This window comes from Schistocerca nitens, chromosome 5, assembly GCF_023898315.1.
Source record: "Schistocerca nitens isolate TAMUIC-IGC-003100 chromosome 5, iqSchNite1.1, whole genome shotgun sequence".
Taxonomy (NCBI): domain Eukaryota; kingdom Metazoa; phylum Arthropoda; class Insecta; order Orthoptera; family Acrididae; genus Schistocerca; species Schistocerca nitens.
In genome coordinates, this window is record NC_064618.1 from 505439119 (window position 1) to 505465292 (window position 26174).

The window sequence follows — 26174 nt, forward strand, 5'->3', positions numbered from 1 at the left end:
GTAAATAAGGCACCAGCTCAGTTATAACTCACGTATAATATGCTGAAATTTCAATGAACAATCTTTAAAATAAATTTGCAAATATAAACTGATTTCTTTCTTTTTATTTAAATTCTCCTTTTATATAGATATATTACCGGTTGTTGTATGACTGTAAAAGATTATAATCAATGATAGACTGATTGGTAATATGGTAAACTTAGACTAGTTACCTGCTGAAACAGTGGCCCAGTAAACGCACGGTTAACCTCCCAAGACAGCTCACAGTTTTAAACCGCTTTCATGGTCTAATTAGCACCCGATTTCAGCATACCAAATTCAAGTCACAATCTTACGCAATTCAGCAAAGCAAATTAGAGTTATACAATCTTTCAAACTATCTGTTCTTCCATTGGCTTAAGAGTGAAATAAGAGCTTGTTCATAGCTTGTGAATTTGGAGCAATCGACACAACAGCTTTGGACATGAAGTTGATACCCTGGTCTGTAATTAGAGCGTCTGGAATGCCAACTGTGAGCAACCAAATTTTTACTAACAATTGAGCAACTGTACTTGCTTTTTGGTCACGAATTGCAACCATTACTGTACAACGCAAGAAATGGTCACTTGCAGTGAGTATGTATTTATATCCCACTGGTGTTTTATTAAATGGCCCTAAAATGTCAAATACAAGCATTACAAAAGGTTTAGATACTTCCAGTAGACACTGTAATGGAATCAGTCGGTGGCTAAGATCAGCTCGATCTGCACAAGGAACACGGTTCCTCACATATTGCTCGACATTTCGTTTTCTAGCCCTCACCCAAAATTTTTCCGCAATTCGTCAATCAATTGCTCTTCATCCACCATGGCCTGACAACATATGGTCATGTGCTCATGACAAGACTTCATTCTGGAAACTGCAGATTCTGCCACTCGTAATGTGCACCCTGTTGTTCTGCACAGCAGGCCATTCTGCATCACAACTTGAATCGTCGACAGTCAGCATCAGCAGCTTGAGCCTTTTGCCATTCAGCGATTCTCCTCCCCAGTGTTTGTAGAACGGCAGTTTTTCTTGAAAAACTGTCGGCATTAGCATACCCTTTTCCTGGCTTGTGTGTTACCACATAACCAAATACACTCAATCTGCATGCTCGCACTATTAATCTGCTTCATGGGTTCTTCAGTCCTAATAACAATTTGAGAGAAGTGTGATCTGTCGCTACCTTAAACTTTTGGCCAAATAAATAACAGTGAAAGTACATAATACCATAGAATGCTGCTAGCATATCGTTCTCAGTCAAGGAATAATTTTGCTCTGCTTTGTTCGACAGTCAGGATTTGTACGTTATAGGACACTCTTTACCATCTATATTCTGTTCTCAGACACATCTAAGAGCTGTATTACTTCCACCACAAAACAATAAATTTTTTTCAGAATCGGAGAATATGAAAACTGGGTCCGACAACAGTGACCGCTTTGTAGTATCGAAGGCCGTCTGATATTTAGTAGACCTTTCAGATTTTGCTCCTTTCCGTAACAAATAGCTCAAAGGTCAGTCAATTTTAGCAAAGTCCTTTACACATCAACAAAATAATAACAGGGACCGATAAGACAGTGCAACTGTTTAACTGTCTTAGGTGGCAAAAAGTTCTGAACTGCTCAGACCAAACGTGGATCTGTTCTCACACTCTCCTTGTTAATTATAGGCCAAAGATAATTTGCTTCCGTTGCTGCAAAATGACATTTATCGATGCTCAGAATCAGTCATGCTATTCTCAGTCTTTTGACTACCTCCTCCTACTGTCATACATGCTGTTCTATGGTCTTTGAAAACACTGTTTTGGTTCCAGTCCCCCAAGTACACCATCCAGTAACCTCTAAAAACGGGCAGTTGTATTCTTGGGTACAAATGGCACTGGACGGTATTATAAATGACCATGTGGACAGAAAAAGCTGTCTTTGGTCGATCCTCTTGAAGCAAAACAAGTGCTGTATCATTGTAAGAGATGTGCTGGGGCTCACTCCAGTTCACTGCTACTAGTCCCTCGGCATCATAACGTGCCTATGCTTAACCTACAGAGGACTGTGCCACAATTTAAGAGTGAAATTAATCAATTGATAAACTTTTTCCGAACTTCGTCAGTGTATGCTTAGGTATATTAATGTTAACATTGTTAACATGGTCAAATGAATATGTGTGGCAAAATATATGATCTTAACAAAAAAACAAATAAGTATGCCTAAAAATTGGTAAGAACATCAAATCTACGCCATTATTAATATTAAAAGGTACAAGTCGCGACTTGATCAGAGCAATATCTTGGTTAAAATTGGCATTTTTACCAAAAAGTTGAAACCCCTAAATATTTGGCTCAGGAAGCTGAAAACATTAAATATGAGACGCCAATAAGTTATCTCTATCAGTTTTCAAGTTATTTACTAAAACCCAATTTGGGACGGAATCGTCCTTGTTCATGGTAGATCAAGAATCATTTGTAATAGAAAGTTATAATTATAGCTATCGATTACATTCATGAAATAATACAGATGTACCAAGTTTCAAGACTGTATTGTAAATAACAAATATTACAGGGAGTCTTAAAGAGGCAGTTCAGAGGTCATGTTCTACTGTCAGTTCGGTTCTAATAATTCTAGCCGACAAAGCTTAAATACAGTCGAGCTAAAAATTTTTCAGTAACTTAAAAAGCTCTATTTACATAAAAATTTTGAAGATTGGAAATTGTTAAACGACAGAGCTATTATTTAATACACGTCTGAGAAAGGCGCTATTTAGATACTGCTTCATATGCTAAGGGCAGTTTATAGCAGATGTGGCGTTTGGCGGTCCGCTGCTCCCATATATACAGCCAGAGAGGCAGTGGAAGGACACACTTCGCACCGAGAGATCAAACAGTCTGCGTCAGTCGAACGCCCGCGCGCGTTGTGCCTCGGATGACGTCAGAGCTGGGCAAATTTGAATGCATTTCCGATAAAAGTAGGAAGTGAGCTCGTGAGGACTGTTCACCATCCTGGATCGCGTAGATTTCACGGAAATAACAGTTTGTGTGCCGCCCATAATGTTGACAAAACGTCGTAACAAGTGGCGAAATTATTTTCAACTTTTAAAGCGAACAATTAACTTTTGGTGATTAGAAATCAGGGTAGTAGACCGTTTATTTAGAACATCAAATAGAGGAAGCGTCCAAAATATTGGTAGTGCTGTTTTCTATAGGGATAATAGTTACAATACTAAGACTTATGTTTTGTGCGTGTCACCTTTTAAAAAATATATCAATCACTTAAAAATTTTATTTATATTCATACTTGCTGATCCCGCTGAGTAAACAGCAGGTAGGGACATTTTCTTTCAATGAGAAGAAAGAGTAATGTAGACATGCAGACTGGAAATTATGGTCAGTACGTTCTCCATCGCTTTCTGGCTGACCGCAAAGATAGTTTTCAGGATCTCGTTGACGGCGAAGGAAGGTGGAAAGCGCGCACAGACAGTTTAAGAGTCTCTTCATAGCGACATAACGAAGTAATGACTATTTGAGTATTACCCGCTGCCCCACTCTCTGGCGCTACTTCTAATTGGCGATATCCACTCTCTAAATCCATTGCGGAGAAATAGTTACGCTGACCCAGGTTGTCGAGAATCTTTGTTATATTTGGAGCATCGGTGATCGTTCATTTGTTGAGGTACCGGTGGTCACAGCAAAATTTGCATTTTTAGTGCCATAAGGTGACTTTTTCAGGACCAAATTATCGGTGCCCCCCAGGGACTGTCACTATAATCAATAATAACGCCAGCTAGCTGCTGGTCGATAAATTCTTCCATTATCAGTTGCATTCACTTCGCGACTCAATATGGATTATTGTACACTAGATTATTATTCCCTAGTGGCATTCTGTGTTACAGTAGTGGCGTTGCTAGTAACTGACCACTCGGACCAAACAAACCCATGAACTGCAGTAACAAAGCTCCCATTGTTCTATACCGTTTCCCTGTAAATGTTTCACTATTTCATATAATGCAGATGCATTTACGGTTTGCTTGCAGCAGAGTTCCTCACCTGACCTATCAGGGTCATATTCCTCCAAAATATCCAAACAATCAACTAATACTCTTTGGTACCATAAAATCTCCGTCCACATCATTGATGCGTACTATATATACAAAACAGTATGACTTATGCAGTTCGTCGTTACTTGTTAGTTCTCAAAGGCTTACAATAAATCATAAATCCTCAGGTACCTCCATATATATATATTCACCCAATCCAACTTCCCTATACCTTGCGGTGTTGTATCGCGTGAACAGATCTTTAGTGGCCGCACGGTTAAAGGCGCCATGTCACGAATTGCACGGCCTCTTCCGCCGGAGTTCAAGTCCTCCCTTGGGCATGTGTGTGTGTGTGTGTGTGTGTGTGTGTGTGTGTGTGTTGTCCTTAGCGTAGGTTAATCTAAGTAAAGTGTAAGTCTAGGGACCGATGACCTCAGCAGTTTCGCTCCCTTAGGAATTCACACACATTTGACTATTTGATCTTCAGTGCCTGTGTCTACAGTTTATTGGTTAGCACCTTCATGATCGGTAAACCTTTCAAAAGTGTAACACTTGTAGCAGTTGCCCCTTACGGAATCGGTGACCCACCAACCTCAACTGTTTACTGGAAAAGGTCAATTTTTGCGTGATGTTTAATAACAAAGTCGACTTCCAAGACTGCACAATACCCCTCACCAACACTCGGCGTACTTCTACATGCGCTCGAAAACATTCATTTCCTATATTAAAACTATATGGTGTTGTCGGCAATGACTTCACGTCATTGCCACCTACTCCACGTAACCTATGCCTTGGCGACTGTAGTCACTTTCTGCCCAAGAGATCCAGATCGACTGCTGATATGTGAGGCCCTGTGTCCATTCTGTACCATTTACTTTGCCTAGCAAACAACACTCCGTCTCTGCATTAGTTTCTGCAGTCCCGTTTTCTACTGGGACTGCCGACCGGCGAATGAGGCACCCCCTTTCCCGTTTAGTGAGCGGTTGCCTATCCTGTGCCTTCTTTCAGCAATCATGCACTTTATGGCCGACCTCTCCATATTCATAACATTAGGGCTCAGTTAATTGTATCCTGATACGGCCCGTGCGCCCACATCTAAAACACTTCATTTCGGAAGAAAAAACACCACGATCACGCTGTCTTCGTGTAGCAATGTCGATTTCCTCGAAGGGTATAACAGTCCTAATGGCAGCAGGTAAGTCACCGGGTTCTCCACTCTGACCTTCCTTGACATATCAGCAGAAATACCATTTATAAACACATCCAAAGCCCTATCTCTGCCTCACGCAGACTCACTATATCGGCCTCTGTATTCTGCATAAGTTTATACTTTTGCGAGTTCAGTTTCCTAATCCTCTCAGAGAATAATTCCACTGATACGCCTTGCTTCTGCGATAGTCAATTGAGTTTTTCCCTGAAAACCTCGCGCTGCTTTGCTTCTAATAGCGCTGTATTAGACCATTGGTCAGTTCATCAAACGTTTGGGCCTTACTGATGGTCTTACAGGACATAATACACGATTTTGCGCCACCCACTAACTTTAATCAAGCCATATTTAAGAACGTCTGTTCCGTTTTTTTAGCAATTTTGCTGAAGCCTTTACATCACCAAAAAAAATAGAAATATTCTTGGTTGCTTTCCCCAAAAATGGCGACATGAGGGTAACTGATGCGGGATCAATGGAATGGGCGGATACACTCAATATGGTTTTATTTTCTCCTGGATCAGGGAGTCCTTGGCTCCCAACGGCTTCCCATTGCTCTGTTTTCAAACACAGTGCTTCTTTGTTGCGTTGTAGTTTATAACAATGTAGCTATCTATCCCTTCAAAGCTTCCACTTTGTCATTCAGAGTCGCTGCTCATGTTTCTGGCATTTGTGTAAATCCCATCTGCCACTCTACCAAAACAGAAGAAAAACTGCATATACACACAAGAAGATACGCCGTATCATAGCCCAATGAGATTTTGTGCACTGGTGTACTTCATGACCAATCCTGCATGTACTATAGGCAGCTGACACAGCTTGAAACATGGCATGTCATGCCCATATAAACGCCTCACTGGCTGCAAGTAAAAATGGTTCAAATGGCTCTGAGCACTATGGGACTTAACATCTCAGGTCATCAGTCCCCTAGAACTTAGAACTACTTAAACCTCACTAACCTAAGGTCATCACACACATCCATGCCCGAGGCAGGATTCGAACCTGCGACCGTAGCGGTCGCGCGGTTCCAGACTGTAGCGCCTAGAACCGCTCGGCCACCAGCGGCCGGCAGGCTGCAAGTAAACTTATATAGTGTTCCCACAGAACTGAGACAGATCTGTAGGTTCCTGCAGTCTAGAAAACGACACTTTTGTCGTACCATGAAGACCCCTATGGCTCAACATGGCCACAAGAAAATATAGAACACGAAAGCAAACCGTCACCATACCGCATTGTTACGAACTTCAACTGAAAGCTGTGTACCTGGACAGCTACTGTTGTCCTAGATGTTTGGGTATGACGCCAGATGTAGATGTCTCTACCACCGGCAACCACTTGCTGACGCCGGATATGGGGGTCTGGTCCCAGACTCCCAGACGCGCCAAGAAAGATCTGGGAGGGATGTGATGGTGAGGTCCTAATTCCGCTAGAGAGCGCCAAGGAAACATCATTGTCGAAAACACATTTATTAGGCAGACATACAGGATTATCTTACAAACTGCTGTACCACAACCCGGGCAGGTGCAGTAGCACCTTGTCACTGCCAGAAAGCCAGCTTGCATTCATCTTGCAGTATCGCCAGCACAGTGAACAGTCAAGAGCCAGCTGCTATGTCACAGCTGGTCGTCGATCATCAGCCCTGTGTATCGATCTCCAAAGTGCTGCTGTGTACGCCGAAGATTTTCACTCAGAAGTCTCTCTCCAGCTCCACCTCAAGTACTCCCTGGCTCGCAGTGGTCGGCTTTACAATTTTGCATTTTCTGTTAGTTACTTTATGAGTACCAACTTGCGACCAGTTTGCTAAACTCCTTCGTGGTACGTCGTTTTTTTTTTCAGTGTGTAGTACTTTTCCCACAATTCGTGTGTTCTAACAATTAGTAATGTACAGTGATGCCTTATTGAAACGATGAGAGCAAAATAGCCTCCGAGCGCTTGTAATCTTGAGATTCGCCGGCCTAAACGCTAAAGGCCCAAACGTTGAGAAATTTCACGCACCAGTCGCTTGCCTTGCCGATGGCTCCCGCTCGTGTGGAAAGGCTCAGCGCACAAAAAACCGACCGTCTCCTGCCGCTGTGTCGACGCGCCTGAGTAGCCGGCAATGCATTACTTAATCCAGCACTTGCATCAGAAAGGTTTGTCTGTCGATCATGGAACATTAGCTATGCCGCTCCCGAGTTTCTCTCGTTGCGACATCCCTACCTGAGCATTTGCGCCCCCACTTGACGTTTATCCGAGAGTGTTACAAAGCCACTTGGCGCCATCTCTAACCTTTCCGTAAGGCGGAAGGATAATAGCTGAATGAACGCGGCACCGGGTTCTGCTGGATCCTCGTACCGCTGAGTAGCAACCTCACCTGGCGCCAGCCTGTAGTCACAGAACCCACGGAAATACTACAGTTTATTCCTTTGTGGTCAACGACGCTTTAGTGTGACGCTTACCAACATCAGTGGTTGGAAAGATTCACAGGTTTCCCAAAATAATGTTGATAGTAATGTTAATGACCGAAGAACTCTACCTAAAGAGCTCTGAAATTGTATTTCAGTACATTGGCTTAGACTTGAGATATATTATGTTTTCATTGACATGCTCCACGACACTGGAAGCGCATCTATGCGTTTGGGAGCATTTTAAATCAAAATTATTTTAATGTGCTTTTCAGCTTCGGTTCGCACAGAAGGCATCGTAACCGGTTTAGACTACTGAGAAAGTTATCTTCATGTGATACATTTAAAAAGAAGGAAAAAGCGAAATAGTAAAATATTATACAATTGCCGTCTCCTCTTTCCGTTTCTTCTCTTTTTCTTCGTAAACAGATCACCTGAGGCTGACTTTTTAAGAAGTCTAAATCAGTTTTGATGTCATTTCTGTGGAAAATATAATGCAGTGAGTTTGCTTACGAGAATGTCATTCTGTTTCTCTTAGGCGAACACCTAGTGTATGTAAACTATTAATCAGCTCCAAAGGAAATTCTAACACAATGGCAGCAGGTTTTTTAAGAATAATTTCTTAAATGTAAAACAGACAATAGGATCAAGTAGTTCTGCAGAAAAGTCGAGGCAGTATGCTGAAAAAGCGAGTTTCATAAAATTTAATGGTCTTGTTCTCTCAACAGTGCCGGCCGCGGTGGTCTAGCGGTTCTAGGCGCCCAGTCCGGAACCGCGCGACTGCTACGGTCGCAGGTTCGAATCCTGCCTCGGGCATGGATGTGTGTGATGTCCTTAGGTTGGTTAGGTTTAAGTAGTTCTAAGTTCTAGGGGACTAATGACCACAGATGTTAAGTCCCATAGGGCTCAGAGCCCAATTCTCTCAACAGCTTCCACATGTAATAATTAAAGAAATAACACAATTTTCGATAGGAGAAGCTCATATGAAATTCGCCGTGTTCCTAAACAAATAGTAAAGAGTAGTTGTGATATAATAATTTTCTATCTCTTCTGAAATGTCTTCTTGTTATCTATTTAAAAAGAAAGAAAGAAGGGAAATTTTAAAATACACTCCTGGAAATGGAAAAAAGAACACACTGACACCGGTGTGTCAGATCCACCATACTTGCTCCGGAAACTGCGAGAGGGCTGTACAAGCAATGATCACACGCACGGCACAGCGGACACACCAGGAACCGCGGTGTTGGCCGTCGAATGGCGCTAGCTGCGCAGCATTTGTGCACCGCCGCCGTCAGTGTCAGCCAGTTTGCCGTGGCATACGGAGCTCCATCGCAGTCTTTAACACTGGTAGCATGCCGCGACAGCGTGGACGTGAACCGTATGTGCAGTTGACGGACTTTGAGCGAGGGCGTATAGTGGGCATGCGGGAGGCCGGGTGGACGTACCGCCGAATTGCTCAACACGTGGGGCGTGAGGTCTCCACAGTACATCGATGTTGTCGCCAGTGGTCGGCGGAAGGTGCACGTGCCCGTCGACCTGGGACCGGACCGCAGCGACGCACGGATGCACGCCAAGACCGTAGGATCCTACGCAGTGCCGTAGGGGACCGCACCGCCACTTCCCAGCAAATTAGGGACACTGTTGCTCCTGGGGTATCGGCGAGGACCATTCGCAACCGTCTCCATGAAGCTGGGCTACGGTCCCGCACATCGTTAGGCCGTCTTCCGCTCACGCCCCAACATCGTGCAGCCCGCCTCCAGTGGTGTCGCGACAGGCGTGAATGGAGGGACGAATGGAGACGTGTCGTCTTCAGCGATGAGAGTCGCTTCCGCCTTGGTGCCAATGATGGTCGTATGCGTGTTTGGCGCCGTGCAGGTGAGCGCCACAATCAGGACTGCATACGACCGAGGCACACAGGGCCAACACCCGGCATCATGGTGTGGGGAGCGATGTCCTACACTGGCCGTACACCACTGGTGATCGTCGAGGGGACACTGAATAGTGCACGGTACATCGAAACCGTCATCGAACCCATCGTTTCTACCATTCCTAGACCGGCAAGGGAACTTGCTGTTCCAACAGGACAATGCACGTCCGCATGTATCCCGTGCCACCCAACGTGCTCTAGAAGGTGTAAGTCAACTACCCTGGCCAGCAAGATCTCCGGATCTGTCCCCCATTGAGCATGTTTGGGACTGGATGAAGCGTCGTCTCACGCGGTCTGCACGTCCAGCACGAACGCTGGTCCAACTGAGGCGCCAGGTGGAAATGGCATGGCAAGCCGTTCCACAGGACTACATCCAGCATCTCTACGATCGTCTCCATGGGAGAATAGCAGCCTGCATTGCTGCGAAAGGTGGATATACACTGTACTAGTGGCGACATTGTGCATGCTCTGTTGCCTGTGTCTATGTGCCTGTGGTTATGTCAGTGTGATTATGTGATGTATCTGACCCCAGGAATGTGTCAATAAAGTTTCCCCTTCCTGGGACAATGAATTCACGGTGTTCTTATTTCAATTTCCAGGAGTGTATTATATTATTCACCTCTCCCCTTTTCGTTTCTCTTTTTCTTTTTCCTCGTAAATAAGTCACCCGAGGATGACTTCCTAAGTAGTCTTAACCGGTTTAGGGCATTAATAAAATTCAGGGCGTAATAAAAACTTGCAGGATCCCAACAAGCATAAAACACGAGATAAATCATATGTAATGTGTTCAGAAGTATTATTAACTGGTCTTCTGTCAGCCATATCCCTATTAATTAAAAAAAACGCAGCATGATGAGTCCTGCATGATTAAGAGCACAATACCACTGGTAAATTTAAAGCATCGCCGACACTTAATAAGAAATGCAAAATACTCAAAATTTTGGGTCTACTTATTGAGCTGAATAACTCATTTCAGTCACTTTCTTACTTCATGCTATGAAGAGTCTTTGAGAAAACCAAATTAATAAGTTAAAAATTGATAGCTATCTTTTTCGCTTCAAAGATTCATAGCAAGGAAATCATTAAGGATGTAGAACATGATACAAAAACAATAATGCATAATATTTATTTACAATAAATGAAATGGGCTAACGTTCATCCTACAGATCGTAAGTGAAACTTTGGAAAGCTGCGGAAGAAATCAAAAACCTGAAACATATTTTCACTTAAAATTTGATACCAAACGTGCCGCAATCATGTAACTGTACACAGGGTGTTTCCGTAAGAGCGTGCAAAAATTTAACTGGACATAGAGAATACTCCACCGAACAATTTGAGGTAGGGAACCTGGGGTCGGAGAAGCCTGCTTATGGAGATGGTAGGAATAAAATCACATCACTTTGCACTTTTTATTTAAATTAGTTACAGTTAACTCAAAGTACCATCGTTGACACAACGAATGTACCATTTGTACTGTGTCTTACAAAATGTGCTGAAAATGACGGCCATCAGCCTCAACGCAAGCAGGATGTCGGCGAGCAAGATCCTGACGCACGCTGACAAATGTACTTGTGTTTCGAATCACATCACAGGCAGCTACAGTTCCGGCAATTCCTTATTTCCTTACAGGAAATAAAGAATGTACATGTAAATAAACAGCACTGTACTTGTAAACTTGTACTCATGCTATTTGTAAATGAGCTGGAAAACAGTAATGCTAGACAAAGCTGTAGACGAGTTACTTCCATATCTCATTAACCTGGCTTCTCCTACCCAAGGTTCCCTACCTCAAATTGTTCAGTGGCGTATTCTCTATGTCCTGTTAAATTTTTGCACGCTCTTACTGAAACACCTTCTACACAGGGCTGTACAAGATGGAAGGTATATGCTTTGATGGTGATATTATTGGTGATTCTCAACAAAAAATTTCATATGGACATATGATTTATTCAGAATGGTTCCCGAGATAGAACACATTTAACGTACATTTGTTATTTACTTTCTGTGTTGTTCAAATATTGTCATTGTTTACAACGTACCAAAGTAGTGAAGAGGACGTTGATATGAACAATTTGTTGCAGGTCACTCGTGTTCTATCAAGTCGGGAAATACCTCAAACTGTCCTACGAAAACTACCTTAGCTACAGAAATTGCGCGTCGCGCAAGTTTTCAGTATTCTCGCACTTCCTTCCCGTAAATTATTAGTCTGAAGGAAACAAGAATAGGATATTTTTATGAAAATTTAATTTAGTTTAATTTTATATTGCGACTTATTCAACAAAAACGTACAAAAGTGATATTGAACGTGTTCTGTCTCGGAAGCCATACGGGGTAGAGCACACGTCCATATGAAATTTCTTGTTCAGAACCGGTAATACTATCACCCCTCAAAGCATGTATCTTCCCCTCTGACTCACACTCTATACTGATGTGCGTAAGATAACCATTCGGTGATTGTAGCAATGCTTCAAAAAAACAGAAAGCAATCTATAACACTTATTTACACAGATTACGTAACTGCAGCGGAAAAGTGCAGAAAATTCAGATTTCATGCGGAACTCCCATTATTTGAAATTATTAATAGAATATACATCAGTTGGGTCTACTAAAAAGATCTCACTGGAGTAGGACTTTGCCGCCAATAAGTCATTTAGGCTTCTCTTGAAATGTGTTTTATTAGTAGCTAAACTTTTCTTTGGCTGCTGTTAAGTTACTGAAACTGCATGAATAACTGTTACTTTTTTAACGAAAGTAAGTGCCTTTAAGTCTTCAGGTTGCAGGGAAAGTGTCACCTCGAAACGTCGGACACAGGCTGCTTGAAGCTGGCATGAGATATCGATTTGGCGTGCTTCGTTTATCACTGACACCACACCTTAGACAACAGACGCTAGGATAATATATGGCCAAGGTCAACTCGGACATTTAGTGGCGATCAGCGATGATTCTCGCTTCTGTTTGTGGGGATCGGATCAACACTAGCGTGTCCGTTGACGCCTGATGAAATGTCGCAGAAATTTGCGATTCTCGAGACCCACGCCTCTTCAACTGCCGTAATCATGGTGTAGCGAGCTGATAGATATGACAGCAGGTGATCTGATAACTATTGAAGGAAGGCTGTATGATCGTTAGTGTGTGGCGAGAATGGTAAACCAAGTTATCATACTCTTTCTCACCAGGGTGCCAAAATGCACAATACAGGACCGCACACTGTAGTTCATACCCAAAAAACACCTTGAAGAAATGACGGGTTTTCCTAGCCTGCCAAACCCCCTAATTTTTCATCCGTAAGGCATGTCTTGGATGCGATGTGAAACTGCTTACTTTTACATCAGACTCCAGCCAGCAATATTCATGAACTGACACAGGCGCGCAGTCCGGAACCGTGCGACTGCTACGGTCGCAGGTTCGAATCCTGCCTCGGGCATGGATGTGTGTGATGTCCTTAGGTTGGTTAGGTTTAAGTAGTTCTAAGTTCTAGGGGACTGATTACCACAGCAGTTGAGTCCCATAGTGCTCAGAGCCATTTTGAACTGACACAGGATGCGATTCAGGGATGGCAAGAAATTCCTCATAAAAACTTTAGGTGGCTGTCTGTTTTCGTGCCATGACGAATACAAGAGTGCATGAGTGTCTGTTGTGATCAGACTTCGTATTAATGATGGATGTCATTTCCGAATGGAATGAAAGTTTAATCATTCAATACCCGTTACGTGATGAACATCTCCATAAAATTTGATAAATACCGGGCTGGTGCTTGATGGAGTAACGCTTTCATTCCTGTCAGCGAGTTATCAGTTGTCAATGTTAAAGCGATGGCTGTAAGAAACATTCCAAGACGCCAATAGACGAAAACCGTTACTTCCATGTTCCTCGACAGCTGCAAGGTATTCGGCGCAGTTCAAGCAACGTTACCGCATAAATAAAATACAAGCATACAGAATAAAAGACCGGTTTTCTGATTAGACAGAAGGCTTCCTAGCAAACATAACACAGTATGTCTTTCTTACTGCAGGGAAATATTTAGACGTAAAGATGTGTTCGGACGTACGCTAAGGGAGTATAATGCTCCGTCACGGTTCACAATGTACAGGTTGAACCAGAACTTCACCGACAAAAACGTCACAGACTGTCCAGGGATATTTTCTGAGTGTTATGATATGAGTGACCAGTGGTCTCCAGTGGCTCGTTACAGAATAACAACATAGTAACGCTTTTTTTTACGTCTGTTATACGAAATACCTTCGACTCTGTGGAAACACCTTCATAACAGCGATAAAGCCTGTAATATGGAATCAGAAAAATGTTCAACACAAAACACAGAGTAATCTACAGACAAAAAATTACTGCCATGTAGTTGCCGTCACTGCAGGGACAGATCAGCATGCCGGCGCCGTGTCGCTCTTCCACTGCATTCAGTGAACTCATACCCGAGTTTCACAGCGGTCAGCCCTATCCACAATACTACTGTGTACAACTAATATTACCGGTAAAACAAACCATAGACACAACAGAGCAGTACTGAATACGAGCTTGAGGATGAAGAGTGAAGCAGACATTACTGTTGTCAACATATTCGTTTCCAGACAAGACACACAGCACGTAACTAGTGGATATGTTTCTAGGGAGTACAAATAACACTGTTCTACAAAAAAAAAATTTTTTTTCTATTTCTGATAAAAAATATTGTGATCCTAATTGTATTTTGAGTGCTGAATTGAAAACTGTTTTTTTTTCTGTCAGGGATAGTTTATGAGCAATCGCAACTTTATTTCTCTTTTCAGTTTCTGATATAGTGCAGCAAACGTGAGGTGAAATTCGACAAACAAATGCACATCTTTATGATGTTATAAGTTCATCACATTAATGGAGGGTGGGATCTAACGTATAACACAGTAACCTTTGTGTATACACTTTGAAGCATTTATTTGACATGAGAAATTACAGAAAATTGACAAACAATGAGCCACTGCCTTGTTATGCTCATCACTTTTTTCTCTTGTATTGTGAATCTTTCTTCTCTCGAATGATATTCCAGCAATAATCTGCTAGCATAGAAGGTACCCTCTTCCCTTCATAGCGCCTTTCTATGGTAGAAATGTCTTTATGGAATCTTTCCCCATGTTCATCCGATACGTCACTACAACTCTCTGTGAAGTAGTCCAGATGAGATTCCATCATATGTACCTTCAAAGACATATTGCACCCCAATTCCTGATATGCTTTGATCATATCCTTCACCATTGCTTTGTAGTTAGTAGCTCTTCTTCTTCCGAGGAAGTTTTCCGACACCATCTTGAACCATTCCCATGAGGTTTTTTCTTTATCAGTTAAACATGCTTCAAAATTTGCATCTTTCTGCAGCTCCTTGATTTGTGGGCCCTCAAATACACCTTCCTTTATTTTTGCAGCTGACAGACAGGGGAATTTGGTAGCTATATATGTAAACCCACAGCCTTCACGAATTGTTTCATCAGGCGGTGGAAGTAGTATATACTCAGGAGCTACCAGACTTTCACGTTGTACATTCTTTTCGCCAACTTTCCATCTTCGCCTAGGCCATTTCTTTTTCACGTAGTGAGAATTTCGGTCTCGACTATCCCACTCGCAAAGAAAACAGGCATACTTTGTGTAGCCTTGTTGCATTCCCAGTACCATAGCAATTACCTTGAAATCTGCACCTATTTTCCATTTGTGATCATTTTATTTTAATGAATTTAGCATCCTTTGTACGAATTCGTAATTCTCTTTTGTCAAACTAGCGTAAGCTACTGAAACAGAGGGTATTTTGTTTCCGTTATGGAGCAAAACACCCTTCAGACTTGTTTTAGATGCATCTATGAAAGGTCTCCAGTCCAGTCAAATATAAGTGAAGTTCAGCACTTTCATCAGGCCAGCAACATCATTGCAAAAAGTCAGTGCTTCGTCAGTTGAAAAATAAGAAATAAAGGCATGTTCTCTGTGCCTGAACACACTGATTTTAGTACTTTGGTGCAGTAGATTATACTCTTGTAATCTTGAACCAAGCAGCTGCGCCTTTTGTTTACTTAGTCCTAGATCACGTACTAAATCATTTAAATCTGCCTTTGTTAACAAATGTGGCGATGACTCACTTGTGCAGTGATATAAAGAATCATCATCTGTGATTTCTTCAGTACTACTTATTTCACTGTCATTCGGAATTTGACCTCGAGCTCTTGAAGGTACTGGAAGGTTGTCGGAATGCTGCACTGGCGTTCTCGCTGAAGGCAGATCTGGATAAACAATGTGTCTCTTCGACTTTTTGTTTGTAAAACCCTGAATTTGTGTTAGACAGAAATAACAATCAGTAACATGGTCCTTAGGCTCCCTCCACACCATGGGAACAGCAAACAACGCCACATTCTCTTTACCTTTGCACCACTGAATTAGTTTGCAGTAACATGTAGCACAACAGAAATGTGGTGCCCATTCTTTATCTTGGTCTCCTACCTCTACTCCAAAGTAATGTTTGTATGCTTTCTTTATGACTGAAGAAATTTTCTTCCTATTTCTGGCAAAAGTAAACTTCCCACAGATGTAGCAGAAGTTGTCCGGCTTATATCGACATCCACGACGACGTGGCATTTCTGCAAATTTAAAAATATCGCTTTGGTAATACACTTGTAGTAAATTAATAGTAGGGAACTAGAGGAACGCTGATGTGTAAAAACAAGCAGTCGTTTTACCTTCAGCACCAGGCTCAATCAGTTTACACACAGGAACTAAAAAATTCAACCGTGCTCGGAAATACGACAGACAGTTACTTGTCAGCCAAAACACCCACTCGTTAAGACTGACACAAATTGCGGTTAACACCACTGTTGTAAACTCGATGCACGTGCACCTAGGAGGAGTGAAGCTTTACTGCTGAGTGCTGAGGCTGCGGCCGGCTGTCGCCGTTCGAGGAAATGAAATGTTTCAAGTGGTCTTAATGACATAGGTGTGGCGGGGGATAACCTAATGATGTCTGATTCTTCCCACCTGCTGTTGCACAAGAAATTATCACGTTCTATCACTACTGGATGCGGCAACATACCCGTATTTCTCTATAACGTCTCTGTGTTAACCATGAATTGTGAAAATACATATATATATACATATTACATAAAAAGTATCCCTGACAACGATATTGTGTTTACATATTTGAATTTCCCACTGTAAAATGGTCTAGAAGTACATACTTTAATATCAGAAATAGAACCCATGTCGAACAGTGTAATAGATAGAGAGCGGTAAGATTTCAAACAAAATGTCATTACTACACAACGAGCCACCGGAGACTGTGCGTCCCTTACACGAAAACACTCAGAAGCTATCCCTGAACAAAGTCTGAAGTTTTGTCGGTGGAGTTCTGGTTCATAAACGACATCTTGTAGATTTGTAGATTTGTAGATAACATTGGAAACGCCACGAGCCTATTAGCGGGCGATGCTTTGAGTATAAAGAAGTTGTAACGCTACAAAATTATACTGATGTGCACAAAGACCTTTAGAGGATACTATATTGGAGCAGATTTTGGCAACTGGTTCTCAACATAGATGACTGTAACTTTTCAGCATTAAAAAGCAAAATTTCGCATGCTTGTTTGTTTATTGTCACTAGAAACAGAGAGATCAATTAAATATAAGGAATCTAGAAAGTTGGATTCAGCATTGAAACTTTCAATATTTAACAAGTTTATTGTGGCGGCCATTTTCGCAGCAGCTGTATATAAGTTGCAGTAGTTTAAAAGAAAACACATACACAGCCAAAAACAACAGCAAAACGAAACACCACACAAATAAGCACACACAGCAACAGAGCAGCAACGACACGAGGTAGACATGAAAAAAGTAAAAAGATTCAAGATGGTACACAATGGCATATAAGCACATACTCAAACATAAAATAACAAACATTTTCAAAAAACATAGCACTGAAAACAAAGAATTTAATCAAAAAGTAAGTTCCAAAAGTAACAAAACACACAGACATCAACCAGAAAGCAGGAATATACTAACTACAATCTAACACATGTGATGGATGATGAGTAGGACAAACCAGAAGAACATTCGACACACGGTACAAAGAACATATCAGAGCATGGAACTGACTTTTGCACAACACTTAAGAGAAAAAGAATCCGAAACCTGCTACAAGAGAGAAAGTTATGAAGATATTTACAATAAATAACGAAAGACACCTCCTATACTAACAAGAAAATTACCACATATACAAAACAAAGATGCTATTACTAAATGACCAATTGTGAACAAATTAGTTTAGCTTTGGGCTGAGTCTGTGAGGTACACAGGAAGTCGTCTTTAAGTTCAGTCGAGCGGACCAATCAGATCACTGCCCGCTTGCTGGGAATAGACTCTTCTGTGTTCCATCAGGTTGAAGAACGTTGTGTTTGCTGTCAAACGTCGTGGATTGCCAGATGCTGGTCGGTGAGGTGGTGAACGTAGCTTGGCAGCATGCAGGAAGTGCGTACTTGCCACATGTTTTCGTCAGTCATTTACAACTTGCGTGTGGATCATACATAACAATTACCTTGATTCCTGTCTCGAAGTGGCTCTAATTTTCAAGCGCTAGACACACGTCACATATGGGGTTATCAGTTCTGTGTAACTCTGTAAGACGAATGTGTTTCGAGATCGGTACAGAATGTGCTTACTATGAATTCATCCGAATTATAATGTATCACCCTCCGTAGCAATGAATCTTTGTAAATGCTTTGCAACTCGTATTGAACTTTGCTTGTTTCATTTTCTTATATATGTCAACGTTTAGAGCAATATAATTGTTGGACGCTAGTAGAACATTTGCTATTACCATTTACTGACTTTTCTGAGGTCAGTTATATGAATTTACATTCAAACATTGTCTCCAATAATTTTGGTTGTCACTCAGTTTCCTGATTAAGTGAATTAGACCGATTTGTATTCAGCAGTTGGAATACGAGTACCATATTCGAAACGTAATATTTGGGCTACTTCAGCGCTAGGATTTTCTGATTTTATTACTACAGTTCACTTCAACAACAGTACTAACCGCCACAGATATTATATTATCCTGTCATATGCATATTTTTTAGCACAAAGTGTAGGCTATGGTGCTGACGCAGTTGGCGGAGATACAGTGCTTTGTTCAGTACCTTTTATATTTGTGTACACATTCCGACTTGAACTGCAACTGGCTATAAGTCACGTTGTTAAGCACTTTTATGCTTTGTTAGAGATTTAGTACGGATGTTCATGTTCATTTACGTTCATTTTTCCTTTGCTTCGCCATCAGTAAATCGTTGCGCTAATAAAGTAAGTGTTTATTGCCCAGATAATTTTCTACAAATTCGTTACAGTTAGATAGTGTTCGTAAATTTGATTCGTGTGTCGAAGCTTAGTGTATGAGTGACCATTTTTTTCTAAATCATGGCGTATCGGATTTACTTTCACAGGTAACTCCATATCTAAAACCTAGCCGTACACTTGCAAGCTTGCCTACGGAACAGTTTAAAATACAATGACCACATAAGATTAGAAAAGTCAGATGTCAGACTGATATTTATTGGAAGAATCCTCAGGGAGTGTTGTTCACCAAGACGGGGTAGCTCAGAAAAACTGTCCTAGCAGCGATACTACACTGAAGAGCCAAAGAGTCTGGTACATCTGCCTAACGTAGTGTAGGACCCTCGCGAGCACGTAGAAGTGCCGCAACATAACGTGACATGGACTCGACTAATGTTTGAAGTAGTGGTGGAGGAAACTGACACCGTAAATCCTGCAGGGCAGTCCATAAATCCGAAAAAGTACGAGGGATCTAGATCTATTCTGAACAGCACATTGCAATGCATCCCAGATATGATGGCCAGCGGAAGTGTTTAAACTCAGAATGGTGTTCCTGGAGCTCCTCTGTAGCAATTCTGGACGTTTGGGGTGTCGCATTGTCCTGCCGGAATTGCTAAAGTCCGTCGGAATGCACAGTGGACATGAATGGATGCAAGTGATCAGACAGGATGCTTACGTACGTCACCTGTCAGAGTCGTATCTAGACATATCAAGGGTTCCATATCACTCCAACTGCACACGCCGCACACCATTACAGAGCCTCATCTTGAACATGCTGCTGACATGCGGGGCCCATGGATTCATGAGGTTGTCTCCATACCCGTACATGTCCATCCGCTTCGATATAATTTGAAACGAGACTCGTCCGACCAGACAACAAGTTTCCAGTCATGAACAGTCCAATGCCGGTGTTGATTGGCCCAGGCGAGGTGTAAAACTTTGTGTCGTGCAGCCATGAAGGGTACACGACTGGGCCTTCGGCTCTGAAACCCATATCGATGATATTTCGTTGAATGGTTCTCACGTTGACACTTGTTGATGGCCCAGCATTGAAATACGCAGCAATGCTGTTCATTTTTGGAACACAACCTACGACCAGCTTAGAGACAGAAGTGATGACACTTCCTGCAGGACCTAACCATCATTTTACAGGGCACTACTCAAGCACGTACAGTGCAAGCTGTCACTAATTTGTTTGACTGATGGGGCTGCTAAGTGATATACCACCAACTACACTCCCCTGACTTAAGCCCTCGTGAGCTCATCTCGATTTCTAAACCGAAGGAATCACTTCACGGCATTCGCTTCAGAACTGCTACAAATTCGCCGGGCAGTAGACCGCGCCGCTCGAACTGTCAACACAACTGGTACTGCTAAGAGTATCCTACGACTTCCACATCGCTGGCAACGGGTTATACACAATGCTGGGGACTACTTTGAAGGTCAGTAAAACTTTGAAACATGTATCTGTTTTGTACGAGCTGTATGTAAGTAGTGGCCGCTATTAAAGTTCCAACCCTCGTAATTGTAAATAAAGTGTATAAGAACGGCGATGTTTGCCATAAGATAAATAAATCTCTTCAGTTTTAGTATATCTTGCAATAGAGTATTGTGAAGTCATGGCGATTCAGGCATTAGGAGTAGATATGGTGGTGTCCTCCTCTTCACCATATGTGCACAAATAGACGGTGCTAGACCGCTGTCTTTCACAGGTTTCCACAAGCAACCACAAGTGAAGCTCAGCTGTCTTGAAACTTTACTAACGCAGCAATCGTAACATCAGTGACGCACTGTTGGTGATAAATATATTTGTGCGTGAGCTCATCTTCTTCTTGAGGACTCCTTCAAATCACTATTTTACACTACGCTTGATAAAGCTCTTAGTCTTCGTAGAAAATCAGGAGATGATATTCCGCAATGGATAATTTCCACACCAAAACTGTCTCTCGATTGAATAAAGTTGCCATTTCATTTCTCTTAATCCTACAATGCACCTTTATTCACGACAGTTAGAACAGCACTCAATGGTCGTGTGTTAGCAGTCGCTGTACGTCGACAAGTGTAAACACTGATCTGGAATAACTATTTCCACTTACTGGTAAGCGTATTGGAGGCTCTGTAGGAGATATCTCACCCTTCAGACTAGTGATGTGATCTGAACAGCTATCTATGTTGCAAGTGTGAATTTTCCTTTGCTTTTAGCAATAAGACCCCAGTTAGCCCCTCCGCAACCTGAGATAAGCATACTGATAAATACGAGTGCATGCTCCTGATGTTTCTCCCTTTGGTGAAGTGGTTCGTAAGGATCTCCGTGTCTAATATCGGGTCTAATGAGTCGAGATTTCCTCTTGAGTGACCATAGAATTTTGGTGCCAGTAATCGCGAATATAACGAATAGTTGATGAGAACGCCTCTCAAGCCAACATGAATACGTAAAATACATACCAGATAGCTCTCAAACATTCGCTAAGATCTTGTCTATATAGATGGCGGCGTGTTTTAATAATAATTATTTTGAATTGAGATTTTTACAACGTATATGAAGCGACGGTTCATTCATCCCCGCCATTACGGCCTTCGTCGTTGTGGATACCCGGGGCCAGGATGAAATCCGGATGACTTTTATTCTGACATGATGTTGACCCAGAAGGGCAAGCGAAACACAAAGAGATGTACTGAAGACGCGGCGTACTTACGGTTGATATAAAGTAAACACTAATTCTTGCTATTTCGTACTTTTCAGCGACGCGCTTAATGTACAAATTCCAACGGTGCTTGAAGACACATGATTTGAAAGTCATGTGGTCATGGTTTGAATATCTACATTTCTGAAAGTCCAACCCGGTACACAGTGCAAAATCCCAGTTACAGGTTCCCATAGATGTGTAACGGCTTCCAGGGGCAACAAAATTTCGATTTTCGGTATTTCATATAATTGTTAATCGAATTTTAAAATTTAAAGTGCTTTCATAATCTACTAATTCCGAGGTTAATGTTATTTTAAAGATTTAAAACGATAAGACAAGTATTACTATCAGAAACCGTGTCTATGTTTTGAGGGAGCGTAGTTCACAGTGCGCAAATCACCCAGACTATATTCATCAAGTGTTTGAGAATGAGTGCACTCAGCGACTTCCAAAGAACTTTAAACCAAATTTCAAACGTTTAAGAAACTTTTTCTCAATGACTTGCCCCACAAAATAATGAAAGGGAAAAAGTTTATCGCTTATTGCAGTTTCGCTGCTCATGGACTAAAGCTTTAGCATCAGGCATGTCAATTTAATTCAGTACTTATTTACTACAAACACTATTCGCAAAATGCGTTGCGTACAGTATCCACATATACCACTGATGGTATCTGGGAAATTATATCATTGTACGACACATACACCTGGAGGTATGTTGTCATTAGCTATGATATGCGTGAAGAAGTGGCCGCAACTTAGAACAGAGTGCACATTATGCAGACTGTACGCATACAGTGTTTGATAATAAGAGCAGTTAGCAACTTCCAACGAACTTTAAACATAATTTCAAACTTTTTAAAAACATTTTCTCGCTTGGACGTATAACTTCAAATATTTAACATATTAACTCATTTTTAAAGGGATCAGATTTTTGAAGCAGTTTTGTAAATGGGAATTTGATTCTTTAAAGAATCGGGATTATGGGTTTACTGGTTGATAAGAAACTAACAAACGACGCTCGAGAGGACATTCGCGCAAAGTGACGCAGTGAGAAGACGCTAGGGGAGAATGGCGGAGCAAATTGCCGTCCGACCATCACGTTTACTTTTTCCGTGGTTTCCGTAAATACTTTGAGACAAATTTCAGGAACGTATCTTTGAAAAGAGCGCAGCCAATTTCCTTCCGCAATACGAGGTTGTGCTGCATCTCTAATGAAATCGCTATCGATGGAAAGTCAAAGCCCAATATTCCCTCTGAAAACAGATCAGTGTCACAGCAATCAAAAATCATTTGTTATTAACTAATAGTTTTCATACTTGTGCATCCTACATCCTTCACTGCACAGCCGTTTGATTCGCTTCCTTTACAAATGTGCTCCATGCAAATATGCTGCTAGTAAATGACGTCACTAATTTCTTGTTTTGATTATTTTCATTATAAACATATTGTCCGCGGCTCGTGGTCTTGCGGTAGCGTTCTCGCTTCCCGCGCACGGGGTCCCGGGTTCGATTCCCGGCGGGGTCAGGGATTTTTCTCTGCCTCGAGATGACCGGGCGTTAGTGTCTTTCATCATCATTTCATCCTCATTCACTCGCAAGTCGTCGTAGTAGCGTCAAAGAACTTGTGGAGCGGCGGCCGAACCGCCCCGCGAGGGGTCTCCCGGTCACCAATGCCATACGCTCATTATTATTATTATAAAAATATTAACGTTACACGCAGCCCATTGCCTAAGAGTTATTCTAAAGATTCTGCAAGCTATTTTCTGTCCGACGACTGGTTTAATGAAGCTGTCTACGCTACTCTATCCTGTGCAGGCCTCTTCACCTCTGAGTAACTACACTCCTGGAAATTGAAATAAGAACACCGTGAATTCATTGTCCCAGGAAGGGGAAACGTTATTGACACATTCCTGGGGTCAGATACATCACATGATCACACTGACAGAACCACAGGCACATAGACACAGGCAACAGAGCATGCACAATGTCGCCACTAGTACAGTGTATATCCACCTTTCGCAGCAATGCAGGCTGCTATTCTCCCATGGAGACGATCGTAGAGATGCTGGATGTAGTCCTGTGGAACGGCTTGCCATGCCATTTCCACCTGGCGCCTCAGTTGGACCAGCCTTCGTGCTGGACGTGCAGACCGCGTGAGACGACGCTTCATCCAGTCCCAAACATGCTCAATGGGGGACAGATCCGGAGATCTTGCTGGCCAGGGTAGTTGACTTACACCTTCTAGAGCACGTTGGGTGGCACGGGATACATGCGGACGTGCATTGTCCTGTTGGAACAGCAAGTTCCCTTGCCGGTCTAGGAATGGTAGAAACGATGGGTTCGATGACGGTTTCGATGTACCGTGCACTATTCAGTGTCCCCTCGACGATCACCAGTGGTGTACGGCCAGTGTAGGACATCGCTCCCCACACCATGATGCCGGGTGTTGGCCCTGTGTGCCTCGGTCGTATGCAGTCCTGATTGTGGCGCTCACCTGCACGGCGCCAAACACGCATACGACCATCATTGGCACCAAGGCGGAAGCGACTCTCATCGCTGAAGACGACACGTCTCCATTCGTCCCTCCATTCACGCCTGTCGCGACACCACTGGAGGCGGGCTGCACGATGTTGGGGCGTGAGCGGAAGACGGCCTAACGATGTGCGGGACCGTAGCCCAGCTTCATGGAGACGGTTGCGAATGGTCCTCGCCGATACCCCAGGAGCAACAGTGTCCCTAATTTGCTGGGAAGTGGCGGTGCGGTCCCCTACGGCACTGCGTAGGATCCTACGGTCTTGGCGTGCATCCGTGCGTCGCTGCGGTCCGGTCCCAGGTCGACGGGCACGTGCACCTTCCGCCGACCACTGGCGACAACATCGATGTACTGTGGAGACCTCACGCCCCACGTGTTGAGCAATTCGGCGGTACGTCCACCCGGCCTCCCGCATGCCCACTATACGCCCTCGCTCAAAGTCCGTCAACTGCACATACGGTTCACGTCCACGCTGTCGCGGCATGCTACCAGTGTTAAAGACTGCGATGGAGCTCCGTATGCCACGGCAAACTGGCTGACACTGACGGCGGCGGTGCACAAATGCTGCGCAGCTAGCGCCATTCGACGGCCAACACCGCGGTTCCTGGTGTGTCCGCTGTGCCGTGCGTGTGATCATTGCTTGTACAGCCCTCTCGCAGTGTCCGGAGCAAGTATGGTGGGTCTGACACACCGGTGTCAATGTGTTCTTTTTTCCATTTCCAGGAGTGTATTAATCTGCCGGCCAGGGTGGCCGAGCGGTTCTAGGCGCTACAGTCTGGAACCGCGCGACCGCTTCGGTTGCAGATTCGAATCCTGTCTCGGGCATGGATGTGTGTGATGTCCTTAGGTTAGTTAGGTTTAAGTAGTTCCAAGTTCTAGAGGACTGAAGACCTAAGAAGTTAAGTCCCATAGTGCTCAGAGCCATTTGAACTACTAATCTACTTATCGTATTCATCTCTTAATCTCCCTTACGATATTTACCCCCCATACTTCCCGCCGGTTCTAAAGTAGCGATGCCTTGTTGTCTCAAATGTTTCCTGTCAACCGCTCGCTTCTTTTGGTCAAGTTGTGCCACAAGTTTCTTATCTCCCCAATTCTATGCAGTACCTCCTCATTAGTTACGGGATCTGACCCATATAGTTTCCAGCATTTTCTGTAGTCCCGCATTTCAAAAGCCTCTATTCTCTTCTTGTTTATACTGATTAACTTCCACGTTTCACTTCCATACATGACTACACTATGGGTAAATATCTTCAGAAATTAATTTCTAACACTACAATCTACACTCCTGGAAATTGAAATAAGAACACCGTGAATTCATTGTCCCAGGAAGGGGAAACTTTATTGACACATTCCTGGGGTCAGATACATCACATGATCACACTGACAGAACCACAGGCACATAGACACAGGCAACAGAGCATGCACAATGTCGCCACTAGTACAGTGTATATCCACCTTTCGCAGCAATGCAGGCTGCTATTCTCCCATGGAGACGATCGTAGAGATGCTGGATGTAGTCCTGTGGAACGGCTTGCCATGCCATTTCCACCTGGCGCCTCAGTTGGACCAGCCTTCGTGCTGGACGTGCAGACCGCGTGAGACGACGCTTCATCCAGTCCCAAACATGCTCAATGGGGGACAGATCCGGAGATCTTGCTGGCCAGGGTAGTTGACTTACACCTTCTAGAGCACGTTGGGTGGCACGGGATACATGCGGACGTGCATTGTCCTGTTGGAACAGCAAGTTCCCTTGCCGGTCTAGGAATGGTAGAACGATGGGTTCGATGACGGTTTGGATGTACCGTGCACTATTCAGTGTCCCCTCGACGATCACCAGTGGTGTACGGCCAGTGTAGGAGATCGCTCCCCACACCATGATGCCGGGTGTTGGCCCTGTGTGCCTCGGTCGTATGCAGTCCTGATTGTGGCGCTCACCTGCACGGCGCCAAACACGCATACGACCATCATTGGCACCAAGGCAGAAGCGACTCTCATCGCTGAAGACGACATGTCTCCATTCGTCCCTCCATTCACGCCTGTCGCGACAC